At 39.5% G+C, this 7,622-nt stretch overlaps 1 pseudogene; it reads right to left on the reverse strand.

Annotated features, from left to right (window-relative positions):
• Window positions 1-2,951: 2,951 nt before the first annotated feature.
• LOC107003737 lies at window positions 2,952-6,852 on the reverse strand (annotated as a pseudogene).
• Window positions 6,853-7,622: the final 770 nt, after the last annotated feature.

The following is a 7,622-nucleotide window of genomic DNA, read 5'->3' on the forward strand; positions in this document are numbered from 1 at the left end:
TTGAATGTACGAGTATGCTAGTTGGAGAGCCAAAACAATAACTTAAGCTTGAGGGGATCAGATGAAATTACATTGGCTCTTCGCAACTCAAGAGTATAGTTAACTCAAATGATACACATATAATGCAGTTTAAATCACATGCAAGGTGTGTGTGTGTATATATATATATATCTTAGATCATTAAAGGAAATGCAAAAAAACTCAACTTTACTTATATAAGAAAGTAATATCGCCTCAGTGGGAGTTTTTCTAACCGATAACCATCACTATGAGCCTAGGTGATGATACAACGTCTTACCTCAGATTGCAATAGGACCATCTTACACCTTGCCATTGGTATCGGATCTTACTCAACTTAGTGAATCCACTAGATCTCCTTACGTGATCATCTAAAAAGTATGACATGTCAATTCTCATGGTGGCTACATGGTTTAAAAAACTGAGACTTCAGTTAATATGAACTCTCATCTCCACATCGGTGCTCACTACTATTCCCAAAAATGTACTTTAGCTCATACTTTTAGTAAAATTTCCTTTCTTTGGGTTGACATAATTTACTCAATCCATTAGCTTTAAAAAAGATTCTTTTGGAAATCAATGTTCCCCTTTTAGTTCAAAACTCTTTTGGAACTTCTAGTTCCCCTTTTTACTCAAATGTGAAACATTTGTAAAACTCTAGGGAATACTTAGTTCCCTTATATCTTTTTTAGAATTGTACTCAACTCTTGCTCTTTACTTAAGTTGAAACTTTATCTCTTAGGAAATACTTAGTTTGCTTATAGTTTTTGAGAAATGAACTCAACTCTTTGACTTGAACTTTTAGTCTTTAATACAAAGTGAAAACATTTGTGAAAGACTTTAGAAAACTTTACCTTGCCTTGCGTCTTAACTTCTAGACTTGGCTTTTAACTTCTTTGACTTTGACCTTAGTTTTCTTGAATTGAATTATGGATTCAAGGATCATGATCTCATGTTTATGGATGATTTCATGATGTTTAGATGTACCTTAGAGTGTTTGAAACAACTACTAATGAGGGGTACATCACTTAGGAAATAGTATGAAAAGATAGGGAAAGAACGGGGTGTCCAGGGGTTCTGGCACTCGGAGAGGCGCGGAGCTCTATAGCCTGATGGAGAGAGTCTGTCCTCAGGTGATCTGATAGGTGTGGCACACCAGATTCTGATGGACAGACTCTGTCCTGAGGTATTTTTGAGGCGCGGTGCCCCAACATCCTCGCCAACGGTTTTTTCGAATTTCTTTATTGTTTTTCATCTCTAAATCTTCCCAAATTTCAATGGATCCCATCCCAAATATCTAGGATCCCTAATTAACTAATTACCCAATGATTTAGACCCAAAAAAGTCCTAAAACATTGATTACAACTAACAGTGATCAACAACAATCCAATAAACAAGAACGTTAAACTTTCTTTCAAGATTCCAACCTCTAACATGAGTTAATTCGTGAACTTGACAGATTTGAATAAAATTGGTGTGTGGGTGAAGTAATCCAACACAAAATATCCCACATACCTTATTAGGGATCACCCACGACGAAAATCCATGAAGCTAAACTAGGTGTTCTTGCGTCTTCTTGTTACTTCTCCTCATTTCTTCTTGCTTTCAAAACCCTAGTCGATTTTCTAAGTGCGTAGACTGAATGACGTAAATCTAGACCCCAACATATTACTTCAAAATTAAATAATGAATTGACTTAAGGAGAAGGCCAAAACACCCTTAAAAAATCCGCTTTTGGAATATTCATTCCCTACTCAACATACCATCTTTCCAAGGTCATATCTCACTCATACGACCTCAGAAATTCGCAAACTTGGCGTCATTTTAAGTTCTTTCCTACGAGCTTTCCATCCACATAAATAACTAAACAAAACTTCTCCTGAGCTTGATGTTATGGCCGTTTGAAAATGGCCAAAATTCACTTTTCAAAATTTGGAATTTTTCCAGATTTTCCCATTTTTTTTCAAATTTGTTTTTCCTTATTTTTCTTAGCTAAATTTTAGTCTGTCTAGAATACGAGATGTTACAATATCTCCCCCTTGGTAACATTCGTCTTCGAATGAGAATTCTTTATCTAAGCTAAGGATAGAAATTTCATTTCGGCACTCAACAATGCAAACAAGTAATACATGCTTATACATAACCTCATAAAGTGTTGAAGGATTCTCAGATATCTCTTTTTTATATCCTCATCTGCTTCCAAAGTCGCTTTTTCAAGAAATTGGTTCCTCTAAAGGACCTTGACTGAAGCAACTTCTTTTGTCCTCAACTTGAGAACTTGCCGATCCAAAATCTGAACCAGAACTTCTACATAGGATAACTTATCCTTAATCCCCACATTCTCTGTTGGTACTTGTCACGATCAGAATCTAGACACACTAAACATTACTTAGAATATCCATTTTTAGGGTTGCTACAGTACTGTCAATGAAGGATCACCCAAACACTTCTTCAACATAGAAATATGAAATACCGGATGAACCGCTTCTAACTCTTGGGGTAGCTCCAACTCATAAGCCACATTGCCCACTCTTTTGGAGATTCTATAAAGTTCAATATACCGGGGACTAAGTTTATCCTTCTTACCAAACCTCATAACTCCTTTCATAGATGACACCTTAAGATACAACCAATCATCTACCTTAAACTCTAATGGCCTTCTTCTAACATCTGTGTAGGATTTTTGGCGACTACGTGTTGTCTTCAACCTTTCCTGAATCACTTTCACCTTATCCATAGATTGGTGAACTAAATCCAGTCTTATCAACCCTGCTTCGCCAACTTCGAACCCCCCAATCGGAGCTCTGCATCTTCTCCCACAAACAGCTTCATATGGAGCCATTTGGATGCTTGAATGATAACTATTTGTTGTAAGCAAACTCTATGAGCGGTAGGTCATCATCCCAATTTCCCTTGAAGTCGATCACACAAGCTCACAACATATCTTCTATGGTCTTGATAGTGCGCTCTGCTTGTCCATATGTCTGAGGGTGAAAAGCAGTACTCAAATTCACCTTGGAACCCAAACCTTTTTTAAATGATTTCCAGAATTGTGCAGTAAATTGTGCACCCCTGTCAAAAATAATAATGATCGGAACTCCATGATGTCTTACCACTTCCTGAAGGTACAACTTGGCATAATCCTCCCCCGAAAAGGTAGTCTTGACCCAGCAAGAAATGGGCTGACTTTTTCATTCTATCGACAATCACCCAAATGGAATCAGGTTGATTTCGCGATCTTGGCAAGCCTGTGATGAGGTCCATATTAATAATCTCCCACTTCCACTTTGGAATTTCTATATTCTGCGATAAACCTCCGATCTTTCGTGCTCTGCCTTCACTTGCTAAAAAATTGAACATTTTGGAAACAAATTCAACAATATCCTTCTTCATGCCTTCCCACCAATATACCTCTCTCAAACAACTGTACATTTTGGTGGAACCTGGATGAATGGAATACCTGGAGCTATGAGTCTCCTCCAAGATCCTCTCTTGAAGTCTATCCACATTAGGTACACATAATTTACCTTGGCATAGCACACCATCGCCCCCTTGTTCGAAAACCTATACTCTTTGGCTATGGACACTTGCCTTCAACTCAACCAGAATAGGGTCTTGGTCTTGATTCTCCTTTACATCTGGCACCAAGGATGATTCAGCCCCATTCGTCACTACTATGCCTCCTTCTATGGAATCTATAAGACTGCTTCCCAGACGTGAAAGCCTGTGCACATCTTTTCCTAAATCCCTCTTTTCTTCTTCAACATGGGAAGTGCTTCCCACGGACAACCTTCTTAAGGCATCAACAACTACATTAGCCTTACCTGGGTGGTAAAGAATACCAATGTCATAATCCTTGAGTAATTCCAACAACCTTCTCTATCTGAGGTTGAGCTCTTTTTAGGAGTTAACACATATTTGATGCTCTTGTGATTAGTGAATACATCCACATGAACACCATACAAAAAATGACGCCCTATCTTCAACGCAAACACTGGTGCAGCCAATTCTATGTCATGAGTTGGATAATTCTTCTCATGGACTTTCAACTGTCTGGAAGCATAAGATATGACCTTGCCATTCTGCATTAACACAGAGCCCAAGCCAACTATTGATGCATCGCAATACACCATAAAGCCTTGAGTACTCTGGTAAGGTCAAAACCGGAGCGGTAGTCAATCTCTTTTTCAACTTATAAAAGCATTTCTCACAAGCTCCAGACCATTAAAACTTGACTGTGTTCTTAGTTAACTTGGTCAAAGGAGAAGAGATAGATGAGAATCCTTCAACACATCTCCTATAATACCAAGCCAAGCCAAGAAACTCCTTATATTAGTCAGAGATGTGAGTCTAGGACAACTCTGAATTGCTTCTATCTTCTGAGTGTCAACTTTAATACCTTCACTAGAAAACAATGTGGCCTAGGAACAGCACAGGCTTAAGCCAAAACTCGCACTTGGAGAACTTGGCATACAACCTTTTATCTCTTAAAGTCTGAAGAACAACCCTTAGGTGACTAGCATGATCTTCTTCATTACTTGAATAAATCAATATTTCATCAATAAAAACGATGACTAACAGATCCAAATAAGGTTTGAAGACTCGGTTCGTAAGATCCATGAATGTTGCAGGTGTATTAGTCAAACCAAAAGGACATAACCAGAAATTAATAATGCCCATACCTTGTTCTAAAAGTTGTCTTAGGAATATCACATTCCCTAACTCTCAACTGATGATAGCCTGATCTGAGGTCAATCTTAATAAAGCAAGAAGCACCTTGAAGTTGATCAAAGAGATCATCTATCCTTGGAAGAGGACATTTGTTCTTGATGGTTGCCTTATTCAGCTAACAGTAATCTATCTATACACATCCTAAGGGACCCATCCTTCTTCCTAACAAATAAGACCGGAGCGCAGCAAAGTGAGACACTTGGTCGAATGAAGACTTTATCTAACAGATCTTTAAGTTCTTCTTTTAGTTCTGTTGGTGCCATTCTGTATGGCGGAATAGAGATAGGACGAGTATTTTGGATGACATTTATACCGAAATATATCTTTCTTTCAGGAGGGACTCCGGGTAGATCATCATGAAAGACTTCTAGAAACTCACTAACTATAGGAATTGACTAAAGGGGAGGTACCTCAACACTTGAGTCATTAACTCTGACTAAGTGATAGATACACCCCTTAGAAACTAACTTCCTCGCATCAAGGTATGAAGTGAAGTGACCTTTAGGAATTTCTGAACTACTAGACCATTTTATAACTGGCTAATTAGGAATCGGAAACTTTACAACTCGAGTTCTGTAATCTATTGATGCATAAAAGGCATGGAGCCAGTCCATACCTAGAATGACATCAAAATCTACCATGTCTAACTCTATTATATTAGTCATGGTACCCTTGTGATTGATGGAAACAGAACAATCAAGATAGACTCTTTCCGCTAGAATACACTCCCCAACAAGTGTAGAAATACAGAAAGGTTCACAATGATTTTCATTGAGAATATAAAATAGATTTGCAACATAAGGAGTTACAAAGGATAAACTTGCTCCTGGGTCTAACAAAGCATAAACATCAAAAATAAAGAATTCGATCATACCCGTGACAACATCTGGAGAGTTCTCTTGCTCTTGGCAGCTAGTGATTGCATAGAGGAGATTTTCCTCTCCGTCGGTACCAGAAGTAGCTCCTCCGGGTGCAACCCTATTTGGTGGATCAAACGATGAAGATTGGGATCTGTTGCCCAAATTTTAACCACCTTGCTTATTAGTAGGGCATTCTCTCATGAAGTGACCCTCTTGACCACACTTGAAACAACCTGTTTGACCATCGCGACACTTGTCAGGGTGGATTCTATCACATCTACCACACACAGAACTCCCGTTACCTCTTTGTGCCACACTACCTTGGGATTAGGCCGGTGAAGCATTGGAGTACTGTGAATTGTGACCACTATACTCTCCTCGATTTGTTTGTGCGGGTGAACTAGCAGATGATGGTGCATGCACCTTTGATTTTTGGAATTGTGCTCGGCTCGAACCACCTTTCTGTTGGCCAGACTCATTCCACATCTTCGCCTTCTTGTTTTGGTACTCTTCTCCATCCTTCATCTTCTCTTCTTCAACTTGTTGAACATATACCATCTGCCTGTATATATCCATGTCACCTATCAACATGACTGCCCCACCTTCCTTGCTTGAAGCACGAGCCACACCTGCAATAAACAAACTCATCCTTCTCCTCATGTCTTTCACGATCTACGAGCATAGCGAGATAGCTGGTTGAACTTCAACCTATATTCCTGAACACTCATGGAGTACTGTTTAAGAGTAAGGAACTCATTCACCTTGGCTACCTTCAGTTCACAAGGAAAGAACCTCTACAAGAAGGCTTCCTCGAAGCAAGCCGCACTTCGATTTGGTGCATCCTAAACCCTACCATCCTTCTATTGATCAAACCATGTTTGGCCACACCTTTCAGTTGGTATGCATCCAATTCAATCCTCTCAGTATCGACCACATGAATTACCTCATACACGTTCTTCAACTCCTCTATGAAGTTCTCCGTATCTTCAGTAGTGTTTGATCCAGTGAAACTAGGGGGATTCATCCTAAGGAACTCACGAATTCACGAAGTATAAGCGCCTTCCTGTCGAGCTCCTATTTGCTTCCCAACTTGGTTAGTAGCAACCTTACTTAGCATCTGGATAGCTTCCCGGAATTCGGCATTGGTAAACTCTCCTTGAGGTTGTGCCTCCAGTGCATTTGGAACCTCTTGTTCCTCAACATTCATTCGTGGACGACCTCTGACTGCACTTCTTGGACGCATAATGATCTGAAAATACGTATAAGCAGGAATTAGAGGGAGACTTTTTGATATAAATTCTTCACACAAAGTAATATGGACAAAGTGAAACATTCCTAAATATCGCAGTCTCTTAATCATAGATGTGGCACGCTTCACACGGATGACTAAGACTCTACAGACACGGCTTCATAGACTCCCTAGGACTTTTGAACTCTGTGCTCTGATACAAAGTTGTCACGGCCCGAGCCTACACCTTGGGCAGGACTGGAACTCAAAGACTATTGTAGGCCCTCAAGCGAACCCCTGGCCTATCTACTTATATCAGTGGAACACAAACCTCAACTTTGACACAAGTAAAACATAATAAAAGGGAAAAATATGTCATATGTCATAACTTTGGCCAAAATGGCACTTGAGTCTTCATAACTGAAAGCAACTCCAAACTGAAATACTATAGTCTATGGAGCCTCTAACTGTCTAGAGAGGGATGTTGGGACAGACCCCACAACATCCTAAAAGCTAAGCTAGTATAGAAATAAAAAGGATGTCCTCCATAATGCAAGGAGGCTCACCACAAACTCTGAAGCTCAATCCGGATCAACGAAGCACTGAATGTTTATCATGGGTACCTACGTCTGCATCATGAAATGATGCAGGCAAACTGGAATCAGTACATTGAATGCAGGAGTATGCGAGTTGGAGAGATAAACAACGACTTAAGCTTGAGGTGATTCGATGAACTTACCTTGGCTCTGCTTAACTCAAGAGTGTACTTAACTCAAATGTTATAC

This window comes from Solanum pennellii, chromosome 11 (assembly GCF_001406875.1).
Source record: "Solanum pennellii chromosome 11, SPENNV200".
Taxonomy (NCBI): domain Eukaryota; kingdom Viridiplantae; phylum Streptophyta; class Magnoliopsida; order Solanales; family Solanaceae; genus Solanum; species Solanum pennellii.